Consider the following 27,409-nt stretch of genomic DNA (forward strand, 5'->3'; position numbering starts at 1 on the left):
ACCAAAACAGTCAGTTTCCACACATTACTTATTCTCTTCCAAACAGGTATGCTATGAAAAAGGGTTCAGGGCACAGGTGTCGCGCTCCGTGTCCGCTTTTCGATCGGTTTTGCAGTAAAATACTTAGAACATAGAGAAATAAGAAAACATAGAGTGCTCACTCCATACATACATACAAACATTGCAACAAATAAAAATTTGTAAAAAAAAAAACATTTATAGTACCAAACAGTCTTTCCACGTTACGATATTACTTACGGCCCGATTCGAACTTTAAGATGTCGGTGTCAAGTGACGTTTCTTCAAACAAAAACGTCACTTTTCTCACTGACCGTCACTTCTGGATCCGGAAAAATGCCGTGATCGAGGAGTTAGTGGCCGAACCCAATATCATCGGCGAAACGAAAGCCACTGACTTCGCTGGTTTGGTCACCTACTCAGAATGGGAGAGGATCGGGCTGTCAAGAGGGCGTTCTTGGGACGACCGACTGGTAGCCGTCCGGTGGGTCGGCCCAGGTATCGTTGGGAAGACAGTGTGGTGGCGGATCTGCTTCAGCTTCGCGTCAGTAATTGGCAAGAAGTTGCGCCGGATCGGGACAGGTGGCACGTTCTCGTTCGGAGGCCAAGATTTTCTTTGGATCACTGAGCCATAATAGTTAGTTAGTTTGACACTGATACATTTAGGGTCGGTTGCACCAACTGTTTATGATCGTTAAAGAGTTCGTTAAATTTCATTGTATGGAAAGTTTCATAGTAAACCGCCGCGGCGCACCGGTTGAGGTTGATCAGTCTGTCAAGTGCGGATGGTGCAACTGGCACTTAATCCATATCGTTTCTAGAACTAATATTTGACGTATAAAGTTCGATTTGGGCCAAATTCTCTTCAAACAGGTGCACAATGAAAAAGGGCTCAGGGCACAGGTGTCGCTTCGTGTCCGCCATTCGATCGGTTTTGCAGTCAAATAGTAAGTTGTACCAGGCGTGGCTCACTCCGCGATTTCGTCGCGTCGCTACAAGTACATGGGGCCCACACCAATTTTGGTGTCTAGCCATAGTCGTTGCCGCGCACCGCTACGGAACGGACGCCTGCTCGCGCATGCGCCACCTTGCGCGTAGTAGACTCGTTTTGTTAGAGAGTGAACCTTCTGTACAGTACTATTATTTGTTCTGTGGTTGTACTTGTGCATTAGGTACAGTCACCTCCAATTATATATCGGAAGATCAGCGCTGGAAGTCGCCAGCAGCATGCTGAGATGGGGCCATTTCATGACACTTTTTTTTTCACTATGTTCTTGTAATATTGTATGTTTATTATTGTCTGTGTGTTTACGAATAAACTATTCTATTCTATTCTACATATTGCAAACGAAGGGCGACAAACAATATCTGATATAATCTTATTTATAGCGCCATAAGAGCGTTTCAGATGTACGTTATTACTTGCTTACTTACTTTGCTGGCTCAGCGACCCGAAGTGGATCTTGGCCTCCGATACTAGGTTTCGCCATTCGTTCCTATCCTGTGCGATCCGACGCCATTCAGCCGCCTGGATGTCACCTAGATCCTTCTGGACTTCTTAGGTACGTTATTGATGTACCATCTTAAATTCCGAGCGAAGTATAAATTCTAAAAAATATCTCATTTAAGCTCCCTCAAAACTTTAGTTATGCAGGTAAAACGCTTTGTAAATAATTTCATGGTGCATTCAATAATTAATAAAACAAAAACTTCCTGCAAGTGAGCGGAAATATTAGATATACTTAATAGGACATTTTGAAAAAAGATAAGTAACTAAGTAAATACAATATACGTAATTGATTAATCTTGGTACCGTACTTGCCAGTTGGATGTTTCCGATATGCAAGTATGTTTATTGTTTACCTGGAACAAAAAATAATTGTTAGTAGGTATTAATATCCATAAATACGTATTTAAGTTATACAAGCCACATAATTAATCGACTTACATTTTAACGAAAATAGATAAAGGGAAATGTTTAGTATGGTTTAGTTGAGAATCACTGTTTTTAGAGAAAGATAGTCTTATTGCGGTTCCTATAAGAGGAAAGAGAAAATAGTGCCATGCTTTGTCCTTATCAATGACCGGGTGGCATCATAGGTAGGAGGCGATGGCAAAATACCGAAATTTGTAAGTGAAATAGAAAAAAAATCCTATGCTGCCCAAATTTTATATGAATATTCTTTCTCTTACCCCCGGTCGCTCGGTGGCGCGTCTATAACTACTTGTATATACTATGTCTATGGCCGTCGGCAACGTCACATTGACGTGACGTCACCTGACCCCGGAAGGACGCCCATATATGTATATTGGTGTTACGCACGCAAAAAGGTTGTGTCAGGAAGCCCGTTAATAAATGGTGTTGAGTGTCCCGATCAAACGTTCTTTGTGGGTTGAGGGAATTTATGTTATCGTTTGTGTTTTAACTGTAGGTGTTACTACTACAATTCGAGATGTTTATTACTACTATATTTATGATATTTTGATATAGTTAAATTTCGATTTCATAATATATCGTGTAATAATTATTTTTTTAAACCGGACAAGTGCGAGTCGGACTCGAACGTACTTTTAAGGGTTTTTTTTGTAGCGGCAACAGAAATACATCATGTGTGAAAATTTCAACTGTCTTGCTATCACAGTTCATTAGATACTTCCTGGTGACAGACAGACGGACAGACGGACAGCGGAATCTTAGTAATAGGGGTCCCGTTTTTACTCTTTGGGTACGAAATCCTAAAAACCAAACGTGTAAAAGCCATCAAATTAAGTTACCTTAGATTTCTATCAAAGAGTTAGAAAAATGAACATTTGACAGTTGAAACATCCGACAAGCTTAGAACAACACCGGCTTCCGACATGTCGGAAGGAAGTAAGAGATTAAAATTAAACGTTCCTAATTTAAAATTATTAGTAAGCTTAAGAAGAAAATATAAGCAAATAAGATAATATTAGCAAATGTTAAAAATCCAAAAGTAGATAACTGGGTGAATCGACTTTTTCTTGTCACTCGTTGCCATGGTTACGTTCTCCTGGGTCACTCTTAAAACCTCGATTTTATGGTAATTAAAATAACCAAACATGCATTTTTGCGGTAGATAATAACGCCTTTCCACTGAGCTACCACTAATAAGCACGTTTGTGGATTATACAACATTCCGTCTATCAAACTGTGCTAATATTGTCCCCTGGCTGACGGGACACAATAACAACAAGAAATAGTGGATTGGAAAAGGTTCGAAAAAAGTTTCGCGCACACCTATTCACAAAATCTAAATTGACTTCCCTAAATACAGCACAACTGGCCAAAACAAACTGAATCGGATAGAATCATAAAGGAATCGCCGTTGATTATTATCAGACGAAAGTTGCGCCTTAAGCTTTATGGGTGAGTAGTGAGCACGCCTTTACAGACCCATATTAAGGGAAAATGAAGGGGTGTTTTGTCTATAAAAAACTTCTATTTTGGAGTTCCTTTTGCGACTGTATTGGAACGGTTACCGCCGTAACCTAGAGGTCAGGGCATTCTCATATCAGATATATCGGAGCGGCCGAGGTGTTCACAATATCTGAACACGCACTTTGACGCCTTGACAATAGACGCGTGTTCAGATATTTGTGAGCGCCTTGGCCGCTCCGATATATCTGATGGCGACCGTACAATCCCCATTGTTTATTTGACTGTATTTAAAATATATATTTTTTACACCATGCATAAAATAAAGCACCAGAAGATTAATAGAGAAACGTAGACAGCAGTTATTTTTATACAAAATTTCTATTTTAAACCCCGTATAAAACTATAAAGAGTTATTTGACTGTGACGTCACATGCTAGTGTTTCATGTAAATTCCATACCTAGTAGCAAAATCGTTTCGACAGTTCGAAAAAAGAAACTAATTTGACTAGTATTCAAATACCCCAGTTGTGATGAAGCGAACGGTTTAAACAAGACTAAAGCCTAATGCTATATACAGCTAAAACACTCGGCCTTATGTTCCGGCCTTAGTATCCAATTGTACGACAGGCCTAAAGCCGGCTGGCCTGCGGGCGGCACATTACCGAACTCATTCCTCTCTCTAATCTGATAGCCTTCATACTGTGAAGTCTAATTGGAGACAGAAACATTTCTATAACAAGTGACACTTTAGCAACCGGAGGCCAAAACCTAATACACATACCGACATACAGAGAGAATAAAAGCGATAGTCTGTAGTATCCAATGTATGACAGAGAGTATAAAAGCGATAGGCCGTAGTATCCAATGCACGACAGGCCTAAAGACGGCTCGCCTGCGGGCGGCACATTACCGAATTCATTCCTCGCTCTAATCTGATAGCCTTCATACTGTGAAGTCCAATTGGAGACAGAAACATTTTCTATAACAAGTGACACTAGCAACCGGAGGCCAAAACCTAATACACATAACAACAGACAGAGAATAAAAGCGATAGGCCGAAGTATCCAATGCACGACAGGTCTAAAGCCGGCTCGCCTGCGGGCGGCACATTACCGAACTCATTACTCTCTAATCTGATGGCCTATATGCTGTGAAGTCTAATTGGAGACAGAAACATTTCTATAACAAGTGACACTTTAGCAACCGGAGGCCAAAACCTAATACACATAACAACAGACAGAGAATAAAAGCGATAGGCCGTAGTATCCAATGCACGACAGGACTAAAGCCGGCTCGCCTGCGGGCGGCACATTACCGAACTCATTCCTCTCTCTAATCTGATGGCCTACATACTGAAGTCTAATTGGGCGGACTTATATGCGGGACGATTACGTGACGATATTACTATGGTTTTTTTTTTGTATTTTCATCTGAAGTTTAAGTATACCTACTAATCAAATAAAGAAGAAAGATTGGATAGTACTTAATAATAATAGTCGCATATTTTCATCTGAGGTTTAAGTATACTAATCAAAGAAGAGGGAAAGTAGATTGGATAGTAATAATAGTCGCAGTGCTTGCGTTTTACTTTGGTAATTTTCAAGATGCCTTCTAATATCCGTTGTATAATTTCCCAATAAAAAGTATTTTTATATTTATTTATTTATTTATTAATATTTCTATTTAACACTTAGATGGCAAATTAGTATGTATTTGTAAAGTTGTCGACATAGAGAATTGCCAGACTTAAGTGGCAGTGGGCGGGCCACATTGCTCGCAGAACCGATGGCCGATGGGGCAGAAAGGTTCTCGAGTGGCGACCACGTACAGGAAGACGCAGCGTGGGAAGGCCCCAGACTAGATGGACCGACGATCTGGTTAAAGTCGCGGGAAACCGTTGGTTGAGGGCAGCGAATGACCGTTCGTAGTGGAGATCCTTGGAGGAGGCCTTTGTCCAGCAGTGGACGTCTTTCGGCTAAGACGATAATGATGATGGTCAATATTTCCATCCTAATTATTATTTAAACTCATGTCAACGCTTACTAATCTTAATACTTTGTAATCGCCATGACACGTAGTTCAAACCTTGTTAGTTTTACTGAGTAAACCGGAAAGGAACTTTACTTAAACTTTGCACTGTTTTCTATTTATTTCTGGTTATCTTCTAGTTATGACTTTTATCTACTTTTATGCCTTAGTTTAAACACATTATTAACGAAATAACCGAAATAGCTTTGTTACCTGCACTAGCAGTAGCACTAGTTGCCTTGACTTTCAACTACTTTCAGAATTCGTAAGTCAAAAAATATGCAATTAGTGTATTAGATAGATAGGTTCATAAATATTGACTATAGTCCAATTTTATATGCACTTATCCGACTTAATATCCTATAACTTGGCTTTTATGGCCTTCATCACAGTGCCTTAGTCAAACTTTTGTACAAACAATCCAAATCATCTTCATAAAAAACTGTTGAAGTTGTCCAAAAATAAACGATAGAAGTCAGAGCAAGAAAACAAAATCTTACACAATCTAAGAAGAAAAGTTACCTACCTTATCTTATAAAATTACAATTAATTACAGTTAAAAGTAATATATTTCGTAATTCGTAATTACAGTTGTAAGAAACGTTAGGTAGGTACGGTCAAGGGCATAAATATATATACATTCCCAGTTTCAAAATGTGTACGCTCTTACACCTTAGACAATAAAGTCGTGTACACATATTTTTGAGCCATTTGTCTGGATCTATATTTTTGCCTTCGACTATACAGTCAAAAGAATTTATTTTCCGATTCATTTCGTACCTTGTCACAGTGACAATTAATATGAAAGTCGCTAGAGACCTCATACTGTTGTCACTGTAGCAAAGTACAAATAGTAACATAAATCTGCTTTGAGCTATGTTATTTCCCAAACGAAACAAAAGCAGATTTTTCAAACTCCACAATTCGCAAAGTGCGAAATAACTTTCATTACTAAGTGGCTGTAGTGAACAAATGCACTAAGTTGCAAAAAGGTGTAACCGGGTCGCTAGTTATCTTATAAAAGACCCAGCTACGCTTTAAAACTGGGAAAAAATGTCCCAATTTACATCGGGAGGGTACCAAATACCAAACAATACGAAGGAAATTGAACCTTGAGACATATGTGTAGAGTTCGGATTGCCTTGTGGTTAAGTGTCCTTTGACCAAAGGTTCTTTTTCGTACCGACAGCGCAGAGGCTAATGAGCCGTGGACAATAAAAAGTACCTACGGTGTTTTCTTTTTCCAGTGTCTTCTTTTTTGAAAGGTTGGAATTGTGTTAGGGGAAATATAGTATGAATTAATGGGTGATTGATAAAATTGTGGTTTGTATTCAGTGCTGTATATAACGTTTCTATTTATGACAACTTTACTATGTATATATCAATAAAAGGAAAGTTCGTATATGTATTTGTTTTTTTTTCTTATCATAATCATTTATTTGCGTTAAAAAAGATTATATACAAGTTGTTTCTGTAAAATATGCATTTTCAAGTCCCATCTTTCTTAACTGACCATGCAGCATGCAAATTTTTAGTGTAATATATACCTAACTTAACCTACTTAAACTAGTTTTGAATAAATTAAATATCAACAACAATAAAATAAACATTATGAAAATTCTCACACACACACTTACACACTTAACATAACTTAGCTATTGTTGATTAACTAGGTATTCATTAATAGAATAAAATGTCGAAGACAGCAGCCATTGAAAAAGTGCTCTTTTAAGTTTACTATTAGGCAGTTCTCTTATATTGTTCGGTAGCTTATTAAATAGGTTGACACATATATCGTGCCATATCCTATCGGATGTCGGCGATCATCAATATCATCATGCGAAAGTTTTCTCTACTCTTTGCCGTTCTAGAAAGAGTGGCGGCGTCCTTAGTAACGGTTCAATCCCTAATATTGTTACTCCATGTTGTTCTAGGTCTTCCTGTACCTCTTTTGCTATTTTTTCTTCTATTATATTCTTCTCAATATTTGGTATTTATTATTTCTATAGATATGTCAGAACTAAGCTGTTTTTCTTATTTTTATTGTTAGCACTACTTTCATTTTCTTTAATTTGTTTAATATCTATTTATTGGATACTTTATTTACCCAAGATATTTTTAACATTCTTTTATAAAGCCACATTTCAAAAGCATCTAGTTTTTTTTGAAGCATGACACCGAGGAAAGCTAGTGAATTAGGCCCTTTTAATGGGACCTCACGGCTTCGGCGGCTTTGCCGTGAGGATCATTTAAAAGGCCCTAATTCACTCTTAGGCATGTCACCGAATAATACGAGTCTACCCTAGTCTCAATCCGAACGGTACCTTACCGCTCCTTAAACGCATAAGGACTGCAAATATCGCGTATCGTAACCATTGGTTACTGCCGAGATGCAGACGCCACTCTGATCCTACGACGGAATTTATTTTAATTCGCGTAATGGAATTTTCGCGCCGCGTCGTTAGGGTTGAAATCGAGCACGTCTACTTTAGGGTTGTCACTATTTCAAATGAAAAACAGATTTTGTAACTTTTTGCTGCCAAATTTTATACTTTTTGACGTTAAATTAACCCCTCCGGCCGCGATGACTGGTAACCAGTTACTGGAAAGTAATGAATAATCCTGTTACACAACCAGTTGCCAAAGACGAATGACTATTCTTGTTACACATCTATAGTTGCCAACTAAGAATTTTTCAAGTATGATTACTTACCAGGAATTAACATTCTCAGTTCATTACTAGGAACTATAAAGTTGCCAAAAAAATATGTGGGTCTATAGGTAATTTATGTTTACCATGGTATCATCGCACTGTTTCTTTTCCAAAAACAGTCCCTTCACTACTTAACTAGACGGAGCCCCGCTTCGCGGGGCTCCTATATCTGGGCGGTTTGCGCTTCGGGCATCAGAAGCTACCTAACGAACCTAACCTACCGCGTGGGCTGAATGAACGCGACACGTGATCGACACCCCGCCTGCCTCCGGCCGGGCGTCCCTACACTACATCTTACGTACCGCGTTCGCGAGTTGTTCGCTTACTCTTACGTAAGACGACAGCGTTACCGACCTTACTTATCCTACTATGAAAGAGAGTACACCTTCTACATGTGCTTAATTGAGTAGAAAACTCATAAAAAACAGCTCACCCTCAAACTTGATAACTTTCACGCATCATAAACTATTCCCAGTACCTAAGTGCGTGTAAAAACAAATATTATGTGTGTAAACACAACCTGGAACATTATTCAGACACGACATTTAAGATCAATATTAAAAAAAAATGTTTAGGCAATATATTTTACAAGTAGATATAGTAAATAAATTGATTGTATTGTGAATAGTTCTAAATTAAGCTATTGGGAAATCGCGAAACGTCTGGTTGACGTTTGATTGTGTGGTGACCGAAGAGCTGTCGGCTTCCTCGCACAACGTATCAGCATTGCGATACAGCGACGAAATGCCGCCAGCTTCCTTGGTACAATGCCTCAAGGGCCTATATTAGATTTAAGCTAGTTATTAATTTCGTTTACGTAGTACCACTGTATATATATTGCATGTAAAAAAGAGTATTAAAAGCTATTGGGTACATAATTATAATAAACACTTAACGATCGACAAATAAGACTCCAACATCATTCACATGTTTTAGAGATTACAACAGATCCTTTAACGCGATCGCCGTTATTCATCCATCCCCAGAATCGTTGACAAATAATTTCAAAGACAATTTATTATAAAAAACGAACCAATATGACTTCAATCTAATCCACATGTTTTAGAGATACAACGGACCCCCTAACGTGACCACCACTATTAATGGTCGGAAGCGTGGCTTCGTTTCGGCGCGTTCCGAAGCACGATTAATGATTTTAGGCACGCAATATCAAGTGCTTTTTGTTTGCGAAGATGCGTTTGTGGCGTAAATGGGAACTTTTGTTTTGGTGATGGTTTTGTTGATGTTTGAATGACCTTGACCTCGAAGTTAGTGTAGTGTGTGTCAAGAAGTTCGCTTGATCTCAAGTTTAAATAACATAGTTTTAGCAGTATGCATTCATTCATTGACGATTGATTTAAACTGTTTGCTATTCGTGAATTGCTGTCCAACTTATTTCAGGTTTTAGGTAAACAACCGAGCGTCTGACACCTATATTCCAATAGTTGACCGTTTGTCACTTGTATTTATTGGCATTAAGATTGAGGGTGGCAATTGTTAGGACAGTGTCCGCAATCTTGGGCGGGACAGCATAACGAGTACGGGCGTGCTTAGCGTCCTCACTTTATATCTTCTTCTTTGTCTTTGCCTTTATCCCATTATTTGGGGTCGGCTCTCCTCATTCTCATGCGCCAGGACCGTCTGGGTTGTCTGTGGATTTAATCGGACTCGTTCTAAATCCCTTGACACGGTGGACCACCAAGTAGCAGGCAGGCCCCGAGAAGCGTCCTTACTTTATATAAAAAGACAAAATAAGCAGCAGACCAAAAAAGCGATGGCTCGATGTCATGAAAGCTGATATGAGCGTAAACGGGCTCACACGAGAGGACACCCAGGATCGCGCAAACTGGAGAAAGGCAAATCGGACCCTGGCAAAGGCCGGGATAACGCCATTAGGTAGAAGAAGACAACAGTATGTCAAATAGGTTTGGAATACCAAAACAACGCTGTAGATAGATAGATAGATAATTTATTTATTCATACCCACAACATACATGGCATTGACAACATACATGACATTGAAAAGAACGAGATAAGAACATGCAAAACAACTTAATTACTAAAAACTATTAGCTACTAGCGTTTGCCCGCGACTTCGTCTGCGTGGACTTAGTAACCCCAGCTAGAGTAAGAATAGCGCCTGGAGAAAATCTTATAGCAATTATTCAATTTGAGCATATTATACACACAAATTAGCAGACACTTCATTAATTATCTCAATTCCACCCCGCTTTTTACTTTCTTAAGGGATGATTTTCGGGATAAAAACTATCTTATGTCCTTCTCAGGGACTCAACCTATCTCTATGCCAAATTTCATCTAAATCTATTCAGCGGTTTAAGCGTGAAGAGGGAACACACAGATAGACAGACAGTCTTTCGCATTTATAATATTAGTATGGAAGTATGGATTACTTTATGAAGCCATGTGTCGTGGCACAGAAAAGGCGCTGGCTCAGCATTGTGATGCGGCAAGCCACATCGCTGGTATTCTGCCAGTACCTTACATAAAAATATGCAACGCTTAATTTAAAAACAGTTGGTGCAAGAAATATAAAAACTATTGTGCAATTAATTTATGTGTGACGTGTACATTATTTTGTGAGTGAATGTGTGGGTGTGTGTGTGTATTTTTTGGACATTTGTTGACGATATTATTAAGTATTGGGTAAGTATTGGGTAAGTGGCTGTATCCACATACAGACTCAAAGAAAATTATCTTCCCTTCTTTAGTAAGTAAATACACGTTCCAAATAGGTACAGTAAGCCCCACTTACCGCCATGCTTCTATTGTACAGTCACTTCATTAGCGTTAATTTTCTAAGGCCTCATTATCACGCTGACTGTACGCTGTTGAGAACAGTCCAATGAATACACTAATTAGAACTATTTTGTGTACGAGCATACGTAATTATAGAAATAATAGCAAGGCACACAGAGCGAAATTGGTTAACAGGAGTACAAGGAAGCTGAATTGGGGGCTGAAAATTTTAAGATATAGATAAGTTTTTGGCAAAAATTATAAAATTTTTGGTACAAGCTTTTATCGCTTACTGTACTTTTCTTTCCACAGGCAACATATTCATCGAGACAATTCTAAAAGCCCCAAACACAATTAGGTTTTGTTGTTTTATTAGAGAGTTCCTATGGCCACCTCCTCATCAAATCAGCTCGATGGTACCATAATTGCATTGTGACCCGACTTACATGTGTGTATTCAAATTTTCAACTTCATTGGAAGTCGGGAAAAGGGTCAAATTTTACTTGCAAGATTTACCCAGTTAATACATAAGTACCTACATACATAGATACTTACATAGGTAAATTGCAATAAAAAGCTTGTAATAATTTTACATGACATTTATTTTGTCAGGGTACTGTTTACAGAACATGGTAGACAAAGGGTGAACCAATTTTTTTTGTTATCTTGTCTCGTCAGCCAGGCGACAACATTAGCATAGTTTATTAGAAAAAATGTTATACTACGTTCTACTAATATGTTAAGTAAATGACCCATTATAAAAAGGGTTTATAAATGCCATTTAAATATATTTATGATTATTTTAAATACCATAAAACCAGGGGTTTAAAGTAACCAAGGCGCGGTCGCCTTGGTTACTCTAAACCCCTCCGCCCTCATCAGAGCAACGATTGACAAGTCTGACAGACAATAGGCTATGAAAACAGTGATACGTTTTACAAAAAAGTAAAATAAAATAACTTACTGCTATTCTATCAAATCGATTTAATTACATTGCCTGGATAGTAAAGTTTTCAAGTTCGCTTTGTTTTTTCATTTTTTGGGTATGGACAGCTTAGGAGTATTCCATGTATATATTGTATATTTATATATCCGCTTTATTTTTCAAACAAAGTCGGGTTACATAAATTATTACTCGTAAATACCTGTAAATCTGCAATTTTATTAAAAATCAAGGAAAAATAGTTAAACGATTTATCAAATATTAAAACTTTTTTTCGCTTTTTATTTGCTCCGCTTACCCAAAATTAGATTAAAATTGATTATACCTGTCATTAAAAGTTGGATTTATTAACCCGCTCCGAATTTAATAGGGTCAATAAGGTCACTCAAACGCCAGAAACAGGCAAGTTATTTTAGGATCATCGATTTGGGGCTAACTTTTACCGATTAACACTTTTGAGTGTGAGTGAGTGGTTGTTCTGATCATAAATAAGGTAAGTAAAGGTTTTGATATTGATATAAAACCATCGCTCGCGATGGGTGGTGCACAAAATGCACTTCGAGTCTTGTCATGGTTTTCACAATATAATCATAATTTTAACAATTACTTAAAACTGCAAAAATTGCAAAATCAGAATAACGTTCTTGGTCTTAAAATGTTTAAGGCTTTTTTCTACTCGTCGACTGTAATTGTTGAATTAAAATTCCGTATACCAAACCTTAATTGGGTAGTTTTCATGTATGGATTCCCAACTCAACCATAATATTCATTATGAAACGGTTTAGTCGACTATAATGAAATTAAACAATCACAGCTCGCCGCGGTCAAGAGGATGAAACAAAACGATAGCTCAAATTAATTACTTATTTTAGGTTGTATAGTAGAGTAGTAGGTTGTGTACACAATATGGATAAAACTGACAGCCCCATGTGCAGAGCGTGCATGGAAGAAGGAGACACAACAAAACATATTCTCCTAGACTGTAAACAGGTAGAAGTATATAGGAGCAAATACCTAGGGAATCCATGCACACTAAAGGAGGCAACTAGCAACCTGAAGACTTTGCTAGGCTTCGTGGAGGAGCTGGGGTGGTTAGAGTAGCGCTACCTCGTTTCACGCAAAATAAAATGGATGTCGATTTGCGGAAAATGCCCAGCAAAACTAACCAACTAGTAGGTTGTGTAGTAGAGTTAGGTTTTGGTTTGTAGAGAAGTGCAGGTCACTTCTGGATGAGATTAGCTCAGGATCGGGACAAGTGGCGTACTGGAAGAGAGGCCTATGTTCAGTAGTGGGCGATAAAAGGCTGATATGATGATGATGATGATAGTAGAAACAATTGATTCATAAGTCAGAAACGCGCATGTGGAAACATCCATAAAACAAGTGTAATTATGCAAAGACTTGTTTCCGTGAAATGTATGAAAAATAATGGAAGGTAAAAATATTTTTTGTGACACACATATTATTGATTGTACTTCAGCTCATTTGCATGTCCTAGTGCTTCTTGAGCCTAAATTCGATTTGTTTCTGTTTTTCCATTTGCTGCCTTCCGACTGCATCATCAGATCAGCTCCATGTTAGCATATCAAGACATTGCAATCATTGTCATCGAAATTACGAAAGTATTCCAAATTTCAACTGAATCAGATACCAGAAACTGGTTTATATTTAAGTTACCAGACTAGAAGCAAACATAAAACAACAACTTAAGTAAGGAACACGCTCAGAATGGAACTGCCTGGAGACTCGGAATACGGAAAGCCGACCCAGTATAACGGGAAAAGGCAAGGAGGAAGTAGAAGGAGGAGACTACGAGTAGAAGCAAACACAAAACAACAACTTACCTATAAATAAGGAAGACGCTCATAATGGAACTGCCTGGAGACTCGGAATAAGGAAAGCCGACCCCGTATAACGGGAAAAGGCGAGGAGGAAGAAGGAGGAGACTAGAAGCAAACATACAAATAAATATACGCAGTGAAGCTAATTAAAAGTGTGTAAAAAATACAGTAGGTTGTTAAACGATATTCCTACTGAATATATCCTAAGAAGTACATCTCAAATATTATAAGCCAGTAGCGTGTGGAACAGCATTTACGGGGTTTAAGCCACGTTCGCCGCAGTTAACTGCCGGAAAATAAATTCAATTTGAATTACTTTCGTTCGCATTTTATAGTATCGCTTTAACGTTTTTAAAATGCTGGAGATTCTGAACATCAGGCGTCCTAGCACTTTTCCGTTTGCATCCTAAAAGAACCCAGTCCGCTTTGGCAAAAATAATCTCAGCGAATAGACAACTTTCTGAATTTTCACTAAGTTTTTTAAAGAAAAATAATTCATTCTACTAACATGTTTAATGAATATGGACAATGAAAAAATTGATTAAATTTGCACAACAATACAAAAACTATAACCTACTAAACCCATCGTTTTAAAAAGTGGTCACATTAGACACAGGAGTGGTCACAGACATTAACCATCGCATCGAGTAGTAAAAAAAAGTTAATTTAACATATTAAACTCTATTATTTTATGTAATTTGTAAATTCGGTTTTCATAAAGTGAGAAAAGGTAATTTCTAATTGGGCAGAGTCACCCCAAGTCTCTTAATGTTAATCTTAGTTTTTATATAAAAAAGGTGCGTTGGGGTAATGCCGTATGCCGAAGCTTTACGGGCGATTTTTCATCCTACCCCTCATGAAAAACCCATTCAATCTTACCCGAACGCACCTTTTTTTTGTGGGAATGCTGTTAGTGGTACGCATCGTCCCCCTGACCTGAGGTGGGCCTATTCTGGGGGGTATGTGGGACTCTCACCTCCCGGCTCTTTCCATTGAGAAAAGAAAGCAGCCGGTGTGGGTTTAGTGGGTAGAAGCCTACCCACTAAACCCACACCGGCGTTTCCCACAGTATGCCGTTCGGGGGGGCGCCCTGGGATCGCGAATATTCTACCACGAATACCCCAACGCACCTTATGTTAATAGTCAAACCCTTAGCTCTAGTTATGCCACAACATAAGGCAGCTGTCCGAGGCGTAGCGAGAAAGCAACTAACGAATCTTTATTTTTGCGCAGCACGAAAATGAGCAACCCAATATTATTGTATGTGTGTACTGTGTGTGTGAGCTTTGAACATTGACTAAGGAGGAAAATACCTCTTAGTAGCGAAGAGGTAAATCTGGGCGAAGATTCTCGGAGCTAGGTCAAAATCTTGTGTAAATAAAAGCACAGCTAGGGAATATTTTTTCTAAAACTAAACATTGCCTCATAGAAAATACTTGCTTCTACTTATAATCGTCAGTCAGACAGCTGCCTTAGCTACCTGTGCACACAACTAAGTTAATTACAGTACACACACACTATTAAGCGAGGCGTAAATCGCTGGTGATTCATGTGTAATGCAACCCGTCATGAGTGTCTCATATCTCTGTTTTAGCCTACTTACCACGCAGATTGGCTTTTAGGCCCCTACCAAAGGTTCAAAAGTTTTTGACTTCTTTATACCACGACGGTGGCAAACAAGCATACGGCCCGCCTGATGGTAAGCAGTCACCGTAGCCTATGGACGCCTGCAACACCAGAGATATAACATGCGCGTTGCCGACCCTTTAAAAACCTGTACACTCCTTTTTTGAAGAACCCCATACTGTAGCCCTTCGGGAAAACCTCGGCAGGGAGCTCATTCCACAGCCGAAGCGTACGCGGGAGGAAATTCCTCTTAAACCGCACAGTACGCGACCATTTAGGTGCTAGGGTGTGAGGATGAATGCCCCCGCGCGCGCGAACGCGATGACTTGTGGCAATATAAAAACCCTATTCTTACGAGTATCCCAGTAACACTTGGTAACAAATATCTTAGTGTAGTCAGTAGTGATCCTGGAGGTCGTGGGTGCGAATACTGGTAAGGATATATTTTTGTGTTATTCACGAATATTTACCTGTTATAGTTTTTTTCTATGTAATTAATAGAAAAAAAATTGTTGTGTTTTTTGTAAGTACTAACATAGGATGTAAGTTTTTCTGATAAACTAACAAAATATGGATCGGATGGTCTGAAATTAACTAATTTTTTTTTTTTTTTAATAACCTGTAGTATCCCACTGCTGGGCAAAGGCCTCTCCCTTAGATTTCCATGACTCCCGTTGTTGAGCTGTTTCCGGCCAGTTATTAGTGAAGGTGTCTAAGTCGTCCCGCCATCTCCGCCTGGGCCTGCCACGTCCGCGCTTCTTTTGCGGCATCCACTTGGTGGCTATACTAGCCCACCTATCCGGATGCATGCGGCAGACGTGACCTGCCCAGTCCCACTTCAGCCTAGCGGTCTTCTCCCCTACGTCAGCTATGCCTGTTCTGGAGCGCAGTGTAGTGTTTCGGATGCGATCCATCCTTGTGACACCTAGTATGCTGCGCTCCATTGCTCTCTGGCAAACCTTCAATTTGGACTTCTGACTCTCGGTGAGCGACCATGTTTGGGCACCGTAGGTTAGGACAGGCAGAATACACATGTCAACGAGTTTACGCTTTAGTGACATTGGAAGGTCCCCCTTCATTAGCTCCTTCATGGACCAGTAGCTCTTCCAGGCGTTTTGAACACGGCGCTCAACTTCCTTGTCTTGCCTGTCGCTGAAAGAGACTAACTGGCCCAAATATATATACTCGTTGACATATTGTATAATCTGCCCGTCAACTTCGACCGTACGTTTCGTGCTATTAGTCATCACCTGAGTCTTTGCACGATTCATTTGAAGTCCAACTTGAAGGCTTGCGTTGCTCAGATCTTGGAGCATTTGCTGAAGTTCTGTGGCAGAACTAATTTTATTTTTATTTTATTTATTTCAGTATTCAGCATTATAGTTTATGAAAAAATATTTTTCTTCATACATATTTAATATTGTTCATTTGTGTTTATTCTTGTTTAGTTTCTAAGAAGTATTTTGATTCTAGATGGTAACATGATCGATTGGCATCCAAGTTATTTTATCAAAAAAAAAAAAAATTGTTTCCTTTCAGCAACTCGTGCTATATGGATTTTAGGTAGTTCTTATGGAAAGCCCTATTAATTCATCCTCCCTATGTATATACTGTATGTAGGTATCTCAGGTTTATACGTCACAGTCGAGTACATCTAGTAGTGTTTAGATTAACACTGCTAATGAGATGCGTGGAGTAACTGTAAGCAGGCTATGTATTCCGCGACTGAAGTTGCAACCGTCCATACTATGTCGCTATAATTCTAACCTTATCTACTAGCCATAAGGTTGAAAGTTTATTGGTTGTGTGGTTGTAGTTAAAACTGTTTAGGTCTAAGGAAGATATGCTAATTCGTGAGCTATGTCCTACGGCGGACATAGCGGGCATATGCATGATACTGGGACAAAGGTTTTGAATTATTTTATTCCAATGTTAGTTATTGTTGGAGTTATGTTTAGTTTGTATTTGTATTCGAAAGTAAATCATAATTAAACTCGTATTCTGCGTCGGTCACTCGAAACGCGCACTTGCTAAAAACAATTTCACATAAAATAAAATAAAACCGGACAGACTATATATGTTGGTGGTCCGGTAGTATACAACAAGCTGCCAGTCTATATCACAGAAGCGTTAACGCTTAGTTCCTTTAAAGCAAGGCTAAAAAACTGGCTAATCAAGCAAAGCTTTTATAGTTTTAAAGAATTTATAGATTATAAAGAATAGTTAATAGTGTAATATGTATAATAGATTATAAAGAATAGTAACGTGTAATATTGAATTGTTTAATATAAAAAAATATTTATTTGTGATATAATTAAAAGATGTAAGATGTGTAGAAATAAGTAACAAAAAATTGTGACCTGTAATACCTTATTACCAATAAATTATGTCTATGTCTATGTCTATTTTCAAACTTTTTCATGAAAACTTTTCCCTTGGCAAGAAGAAAGTATTATCTGCTGCTTGTAAACGGTATTGTTTTTATTGTTTTCACAATAGTTACATACCTATTATAGCCTATTCTATTTTATTATTTTGCTCCATCTTTTGAAATCGCAGATCTATGTTCTTTATTAATCAAGAAAAACGTCACATGTAAGTCACCTGCGATGTCTAGAAATATCTGCGAAAAAAACTCAAATGTCGGGATCGATCCTATTGTAAGGATCATTATTTATAAATAGCTTACCTTTTGATTATACATACTTATATTTATGATTATCTTATCCCCTCGAGCGGCAAAGCAATATTTTAAATTTTGAAAATGTTATTGTATTTTAAATTTAAACTTCCAAACGTATTTTAAACTTCCAAATATCATCACTGAATTATCTGTTAATAAATTTAAAAAATATGTAAAACGTAACTTATCTCTAAAGCTTATTATAGCACACAAGACTACATGAATGATGATTGATGAAACACCGTGGGATTGTGATTGAAAATAATTAATGTTACTAATGATGAAATTGATAATTCAATGTAATCCGTATTTTTTGAAATTTAGATTTTTATTCTAGAAAGTTTCTAGACTTGTTTTTTTTATAGAATTTTGGTGTTTGACGATCCTTTTGTGAATTCTTATTATTAAGTTTGACATATCTATAATAATTCAATGTTTTTAAGAATAATAATAACTGCATCAATAAACTAAGATCTAGAGTGTAGATTAGGCTAAGTCTGAGAGTAGATTTTGTAATTTCTTTTTATTTTGAAATAAACAGTTTTTTTTTTTTAACTGCTCTGATATTTAGATTAAGGTAATATTTGTAAAACTTGACAATTTAAAAGTGGTTGTTGCTAGGCCTATTTGAATAAAGAATATTTTGACTTTGACTTTGAAATGTTATTATGTTTGTGACAAATAAATATAAGTAAAGTAATAATTTGTTATACAAAAAACACAGTTTATATTGCCATACGATAAACAAATAACCATGATACCATGAGGTTTGCGAGTTCTAGTTCACTAGTTCATTAATTTCCGAAAATCAAGTGGTAAACAAAAACCCACAAAAACCTGCCCTTTGTCTGAATGAGCCAAACGTACCGAAATAAAGTTAAGGTCATGCTAATGAATCGGCAATGACATTTTCACTAATGGAGTATGATAATACGACTCTACTCCCTGGTGTTTTGGGTATCACCTAGTTTAGATTAAATACTGATTTAAACTTTCACGATTTTTACTCATTATTATTTACAACGACGGGACTTAATCGCGTAAAATAAGTATTAAATTCACCTCCGACGTTTCGAGGACGGCGTTGTCCCCGTGGTCTCGGAGAAGACTGGCTAAAGTTGACATCAACATCTTCTAGGCGCGCGAGTTTTTCGAACTACCCGCACTTGGTCTTGTTTATTAACTTGAACGTTTTGCGCACTAGGGATGTTACCGGGTCGACACACAACACTCACAATATTCGATTTTTCAACTTTCGATATTGTTGATGTCAACTTTAGCCAGTCTTCTCCGAGACCACGGGGACAACGCCGTCCTCGAAACGTCGGAGGTGAATTTAATACTTATTTTACGCGATTAAGTCCCGTCGTTGTAAATAATAGTTTAGATTATTTTTATTTTTGGTCTTACGTCTAAATATATACGCAAATGACGGCCTCGCAGCCTAGTCTATAGTGGTCCGGGTTCAAATCCAAGTAAGTTGTGTTCTTTACAGTTATTTGTTCCTGAGTTATCAATGTTTTATATGTATTTGAGTATTTAAAAAAAAAAAAAAAACGGACGATAATACAATCCATATTTTGTTAGTTACAAATATACTTAAATTACTATGTTGGTACCTAAACTAAGATGTTGGGAGGTCCAGTGCCTAATAAGTGCACTGTCCCATCTCCCTGCCACGACGGCCAGGAGACTGTGGCGGCTGTCGCGCACCCTTCGGATTTATCTAACAGCTATCTATTATATAATAGCGTCGTGTAGTACCCACAACACAAGCCTTTTTGAGCTTACCTAGGTTATTGAGGTAAGATTGTCCCAATATTTATGTATAAGTACCTATCTGACAAGTAACTAAATAATTGGCTTTTAAACAACTGTACAATCTCGATTTTAAACTTGACTTCATAACACAAATGATTTTTCACCTCAGCAGCACAAGCCTACTTTCGTCACTCCAGGGAGTGAAGAAAGTGCGACTTTCCTCACTCCAGGGAGTGAAACAAAGTAGCTTTTTAATTTAGGGAAGGCCATGAACTGCCACTTCATACTTTTATAACTCGTTATTTTACATCTCGTGTTTTTGAGTCTTTCGCTTTCTCGGGACTCAAAATAAACACTCGCAAGAAAAACCAACTTTCCTCTCTTATTGCACAAATAACTATTATAAGCGGTCTTAATTCCTCAAGGCAATTTTCTCCCTAACAACTCATTTATATTTTTTACTTTACAATCAGAGCGTGGTATGAGTCTATTAGGCTTATCTGTCTTAGACAACATTATCACCACTGTTATCAGTACCTTGGTTTAATCTATATAGTGTAGTCCGGTGTGTCCTAGCCCTAAGTTAGCTCCTAGTCATTAGTTAATTTGCATGTTAATTTGTTTTGTAATAGCACTAACATTATTTTTATTAGCTATGTAAGTTACTAACACATATGGGTGTATTAGGCCTGAAATAAATGACAATTTAATTTAATTTAATTTATATATGTTAAATAGTGTATTTCACTTTGAAGGAGTTTAGTAAAATAATTTTGAGGGCAGCATTTGTGTTTAAGACATTATATTTATAATAAAAAAGGTAATACAATTTAAAATTAAAAAACTATACCATTGAAATGTCATTGTCTCTCAACTGGCTTTCGTCTTAGGTTTTATATAATAGTTACTAAACGTGGACCTTATCTCAACGAGATAGGATCTACGCATGGACAGTTGATACCGTCTCGCATGATAGATTTAAGATACCTACGTATAAGTATGTTCCTAATGCTATACCTAACTACTTAACTGCTTACTTAATTTTAGTGTACCTATTTAGTTTAAGATTATTTTAGAGCGCACCGCCAACAAACTGTTTCACAGTTTGGCGAACATTAGATTAAGGTACTTATAATGTTATAATTTTTGTTAAATTTTCAATAAAAAAAAAAAAAGATCTACTAGATATGTAACTAAAACGATAACGAGATATTAAGAAAGTCATGTCAAATTTGACATTTCCGCGATTACGAATGTCCTCTTGAACGATCTCTTGAAGATTTGCTTAAGATATTACTTAGACATCCAATGGATATCTAGTGTATATCCCAAAACGTCACAATAATTGTAGCGTGAAATGACAATTGGTTTCTCGAATCGAACTGCAAAAGATTAAGAACTAGTTGAGAACTAAACTATAACGTATCTATTAGATCTAGTAATTATCACGTTCTTCGAATTGACCGGTTTGATTCTTTTCGAACTCCCTGGTAAAAGTAACTAAATAACAGAGCATCTATCGTCTTTCGAATCTATAGCCTATAAGGAGCCTGCAGGTCTACGTAGACAATAATATATGCACATTGTCACAACTCGTGCGACATTGATTTCAAGCTTGACTTGACATATGAAAGAAGCTGCGAGAGAGGTGCTGGAAGTTAAAACTCGATACGCGTTTATAAAATCTTGGCTTACTGGTTGGCATCTTAAGTTTGTTTCGATTCAGAGCGCTGGTCAGGTAGCCTAGTGGTAAAAGCATGCGACTTTCAATCCGGAGGTCGCGGGTTCAAACGGGGAGTTTTTCGGAACAGTACGAAATATCATTTGATATTTACCAGTCGCTTTTCGGTGAAGGAAAACGTCGTGAGGAAACCGGATTAATCCCAACAAGGCCTAGATTCCCCTCGGGGTTGGAAGGTCAGATGGCAGTCGCTTTCGTAAAAACTAGTGCCTACGCCAGTTCTCGGGATTAGTTGTCAAGCGGACCCCAGGCTCCTATGAGCCGTGGCCATAGACATAGTATAGTAGTTATAGACATGAAACCGAACGACCAGGGGAAAGACATATACATGTATTGACAGGTTAATGTATGGCAGCATAATCCTTTTTCTCTTTCACTCTTATAAATTTCGGTATTTCGCCATCGCCTCCTACCTATACTGCCATAACCCGACCATGAAAAATAACCCGGTCGGTGATAAGGACAAAGCATGGCACTATTTTCTCTTTCCTCTTATAGGAATCGCAATAAGACTATCTTTCTCTATCGAAAAGTGTCAGGCCCTTGGCCGTGGCAAAAAGCCAGGATAACGCGAGGAATATGGTTATGATCTTAAGTTTGTTTCGATGCTGGAAAATAAAAATGTCCTTACCTCATTGGTGTTCCAGCGGTGCCTCTGGGCAGCGAAGTGTTCAGCGCGCGGCAGGCTCTCCAAGTTTTCCGGCAATTTGATGGGCTCGCCATCTGGAAGAAAGAAAAGAGTTTTAAAACTAAAATGTCATGACTAAGATGTTTTTGACCAACCATCGCTCAGCACTTTCTATCGCTCGTATAACGGGGTGCTCCGAGGAATTGTTCGGATTCATACCTGTGGTTTCTTTCCACCTGGACCGTCTGACCGGAGATAAAGTTTAAGATTACGATGGTTATTATTCTGATGCGTTTCTGAATTGGCCACCAGTGTAATAACCGCCTTAAATGCAATATTTACCAAAACAGTAGCCGTGGAAATGTACATATATTTTCCCTAACCCCTAAAGTTTACCTAAACTCTTACCGCGAAGCTAATAAAAAATATTTATAGCAAGCAAAACATTAAGGCGAGGTGAAAACTGGCCAGTTTTTGGCAACATTCGTCAGGAATGCCTCTCGCTGCACCTAACCTTCCACAAACACCCTGAACCATTTACCTTTGGAACAAGCGATTTTAAACTATATCCCAATAGAATAAGGCTTTATACGCTACCTAGAAAAGCTACAGTCCAATGGTCCAACTTGTTGAAATTCCGTCGCCGTCCCCCGCCACTGTGCAACATTAACGAGTGCTCTCTCAAACTGCACTTGGCTCGTAAGTTAAAGGGGTAAAGGGTCATTTCCGCTTGTTTTTCATTGTGGCAACTGCAAAATTGGGATTGTACGGAATATTCGAGAAGGAAATTTCGCAAGCCAAGCTTGTGCTCGAGCGCTCACTAATTTTGTGCCCGATCGCGGTCTAACGGTTGTAGATTACCCCCTACTTGATCGTGCATTATGAGACGCGGGAGGAATAGAACCTAACGGTCTATCGCGAAACAGTGGCGGATTTGCCCTAACGGCCCGGCCACGACTTCACGCGATTCGCGACGGCGGCGGCGACAACCATACGTGGGAACGAAAGGTCCAATCGCAATTTTCTTGTTTTCCATACATCGAAACGGCTTCTATTACATGCAGACGTCACGATGTACATTTTATTTGGAGCGTTTAGTCTGTGCGATTGTCAGATTTTGACTATCATTTGTGACTTTTGTATTGCTTTAAGGCCATTGCCCATATCATATAGACATTTTGATCCTCAAAACAAACCTGATGGACTGACACCATTAATAAAAAATTGACTACTCTATTCATGCATGCTCCCTTGCGAGTAGTCTCAAATGCTCTGTCTAGTTTTACCAAGCGATCTGTGCTAACGGATAACGTGCGACATTCGTAGGGTTTAAATCTAGTTGAAGTATTTCAAGTAATGTATTTTTTGCTGAAGGAGCGTTATTTACGACGCCATGTTTGTGGCGGGATTAAAATGGCTGACGACGGAGATTAACGGCGCAGCAAGTAAAAAATTGAAAGCACATTGAAGTAATTAGTACTGCGGGTGTAAAACTCTAAGCGCCTGTTTCACAATGTCCAAGTAAAGGCCTGAATAAGCTATATGCCGCTTATCTGATGAATAAAGTCATCTTTGGCGTTTCACAATCTTCGAATAAGCTTAACTGGTAGATAAATACCTTTACAACTGAAGGTAGTATTATCTGGCAGTCTTTATCAATAAATGTCTAACTGTACATTTTTTATTTACATACAAGATATATATATACAGTGGTACTACGTAAACGAAATTAATAACTAGCTTAAATCTAAAATAGGCCCTTGAGGCATTGTACCAAGGATGCTGGCGGCATTTCCCCGCTGTATCGCAATGCTGATACGTTGTGCGAGAAAGCCGCCAGCTCTTCGGTCACCAGTTACGTCAACCAGACGCTTCGCGATTTCTGCAAACAACTTATGCGCGCTGGGACCCCATGGACCTAGAGTTTCAACTCCAAATGGAACGAAATGATACTCTCTACCGAGGCTCTTATATTTATTACGTTTTAAAATTTCGGCGCTTTCCGCCGCTCCGCCCGCTTTTACATTAGTCCGTTGGAGGTGGGACGGTGCCAGTGTGTCTACGCAGGTAGCATCCCACACCAACATCCGTCCCAAGCTCCAAGGAACCAAGGACATCCCATCGGGCCTCTTGCCATCATAGTTAATTTATTTATTAATTAGCTATCAAATACTTTACTTGGACATTGTGAAACAGGGCCTAAGTATATAACAAAGGAATCGTTTATCAATTTTAAACTTTATTGCACATAAAAAAGTACAAAAGGCGGGCTTAACGCCACATGGCATTCTCTACCAGTCAACCATAGAGTCAAACAGAAAAATTACAAGGTACTGCCCAAGTAGCATTTATACGTCATTATGACGTCCGTTACGTCATTATAACGTATAAATGACGTCATTATGACGTCGCTGACGTCATTTTGCTACCTGGGTGCATTGTACAGTAGTATTTTAAGAAGAGGATGGTAAACGACCACTTCCCCATATAAAAGTAGTCTAAACTGACGGATGCGTGACATGCGTGAAAATGGCGCCATACTTTTGGCCTATACTCGTGTAGATGGCGACACCGTTTGATATTTAACAATTTTAACACATATCAGTGAAAGAACATGGGTCAAAGTCATGTGGTGGTCTAAAAAATTGTAAAAATTTATATATTTTCATTTTTGGTTTTAATCCCGTGTCAAAAGATGGCAGTAAATTTAGTGTGACCACAGAACTAGGATAGGTTGGACTTTGTCCAAAGACTCACAGGAGTGTGACCACAGTGTGACTACAAAATTTACATTGACAATAAAGGGGCCCACTATCAGGTCCACTATCACTAACAGGCCGATATCGTCCGGCGGACTGATAGTCAGTGGGCCCCTTAAGCCTCTACACACTCTATTGTCTTTGGACAAAGTGTGGTAAATTGGTAATCATTAATCACAATCCTCCGCGGTGGTGGCCGAGTGGATATGACGTCCGACATCAATCCGGAGGTCGCGGGTTCAAATCCCGGCTCGTACCAATGAGTTTTTCGGAACGTATGTACGAAATATCATTTGATATTTACCACTAGCTTTTCGGTGAAGGAAAACATCGTGAGGAAACCTGCACACATCCGCGAAGATGTATGTGAAGTCCCCAACCCGCATTGGGCTAGCGTGGGGTTTATAGCCCAATCCCTCGTGCATGAGAGGAGGCCTGTGCCCAGCAGTGGGACGTATATAGGCTGAAATATTATTCTCTTTATTCATTATTTTTCTTACATTAGGTTTTTTATAATATGTAGTACAATTTGGAGCTCTTCAAGGCAAGAGTTAATAGGTATCTCATAGGTAAGCGTGCTCCACCGTAGACCACATCATCACTTACCATCAGGTGGGATCGTGGTCAAACGCCTGCCTATTCATCTTAAAAAAAAAAAAAAAAAAAAACTGCAAAATACATATAAACACATTATAAAAAACCTAACGTAGGGTGCCGCCAGCAGCGGGGCAAGGCCCAAGCTGCCGGTGGTCAGGGTCGCAGAGGAGGAGTGACGTCGACGAGCACAGCCCGAAATATTATTATTATTATGATCACCAACCTCTATGAAAATATTATAACTTATATACCTAATGACACTTCCTTATTCTGTTGAAGTCGTTGCAAAGTTAGCTTAGACGGACTATCATATACTTACTATGGATGATATTAAATAAGCAAATAAACATTTCTGATTTCTGATATAATAATTGATACGTCATATGAATAAACAGATTCCGCTATGTCCTTGTTCTTTACAACAGATCGATGATATCATGCTGTTTTTCTAGATGACTTGCGCTTAATATTAAGGTCATGACTTGCATTTATTATAAGTACAGTAAACCGCAAATTGTTCTATACACGTGGACAAATTTAGAAGAACACAAAAAACCGGCCAAGTGCTAGTCGGACTCGCGCACGAAGGGTTCCGTCCTGCAATATTTTCGGGTGAATATATAGGTCTAATAGGTCATACTGAGCAACTTTTAATATGGGACCAACCCTGAAATCGCGAAAAAAATGGACTCTCCCATACAAACTATCAATATCAGCCAGCCAAAATGTATGGTAGTCCATTTTTTTTGCAATTACGGGGTTGGTCCCATAGTATATGATGCTCAGTATGACCTACATACAGGATGGCTAAAAAATAAGTGCATTTCCGTTGCCAGGGCGGTTTTGGAATTATACTGAGCAATTTTTATTATGGGACCAACCACGAAATCTCGCATAGAAAATGGACCAGCCAAAATGTATGACACTGCTAAATTTTTTTTTGCGATTTCAGGGTTGTTTCCGTATTAAAAGTTGCTCAGTATAATCGTAAAACCTCCTTGGCAACGGGAATGCACTTATTTTTTAGCCACCGTGTATTCAACCCCGTAATACAGTAACCCCGTAGCTGAGATAGGAAAAATAATATATCATATATAAAGAATAAATTAGTCAATTTATTTATTCACAAAATAACAACTCATAAGTATCTTAAAATTTAATTACGCCTTAAACTCTACATACAACACCATGTAATACACAGACAGTTATACATTCAGCAAAGTAATTAGTTTAGCATCTATGCATACTATACACCGTTTTTTTATTTTATTTGGGGCATTTTCTATGAAAAGGGACCTTATTGTCGATGGCGCTTACGCCGCACAGCGTCGCGCGGCATTGTATTTATATCGGAGCATCGTTTATAATGGCGTAAGCGCCATCGACAATAAGGTCCCATTTTATAGAAAATACCACATTTGCGTGAATTTCAAGGGTGCATTCCTGAGCTTGAATTAAGTAACTTTCACAAAGACACCGATATTCTAATTAACTCCATTTGGGAGATAATCAATAATTTATTTTTATCTGATAAGGCCCATACAAGCGTGTACACTTAGGGCCTGTTTACATATTGATTAGTGTTTACATTACATTTGTTACTAAACGTAAGTACTCTCTCGGACAATCTACCATTTTTAAAGTATGAGAAATAGCCTACAATTGTAACTGATTAAAAAAACGGTATCAAAACAGACGTTAATTTTGTAAATCAAAAGTTGATTTTGTAGGAGGTACATTTTCGTAAGAAATAACTTTTAATCACATTAAACAGGTTAAAACTGGCACTTACACAAAAATAGTAAACCGACAATGAGGGCTAACGCGTATGAATTCGCCGCTAGGGGCGCTAGTGTAGATGGTGGTCTTTTCCATACTTCGAAATGTTAAATGTCACTTGTCACTTCAATG

The 27,409-nt window shown here is 38.3% G+C and overlaps 2 protein-coding genes across 4 annotated transcripts in view; both read right to left on the reverse strand.

The window, feature by feature from the left end:
* LOC134745942 (UDP-xylose and UDP-N-acetylglucosamine transporter) overlaps window positions 1–27,409 on the reverse strand; it is a 486,381-nt gene that overhangs the window by 454,933 nt on the left and 4,039 nt on the right. The window lies entirely within an intron of this gene.
* The window catches only part of LOC134745923 (calmodulin-binding transcription activator 2), a 270,209-nt gene that overhangs the window by 129,397 nt on the left and 113,403 nt on the right, over window positions 1–27,409 (reverse strand). For all 3 annotated transcript variants that reach the window (XM_063680039.1, XM_063680037.1, XM_063680038.1), the window contains one exon: window positions 22,146–22,237. The gene's annotated coding sequence lies outside the window, so the exon portion shown is untranslated. The remainder of the gene's footprint in view (window positions 1–22,145; window positions 22,238–27,409) is intronic.

This window comes from Cydia strobilella, chromosome 12 (genome assembly GCF_947568885.1).
Source record: "Cydia strobilella chromosome 12, ilCydStro3.1, whole genome shotgun sequence".
Classification (NCBI taxonomy): domain Eukaryota; kingdom Metazoa; phylum Arthropoda; class Insecta; order Lepidoptera; family Tortricidae; genus Cydia; species Cydia strobilella.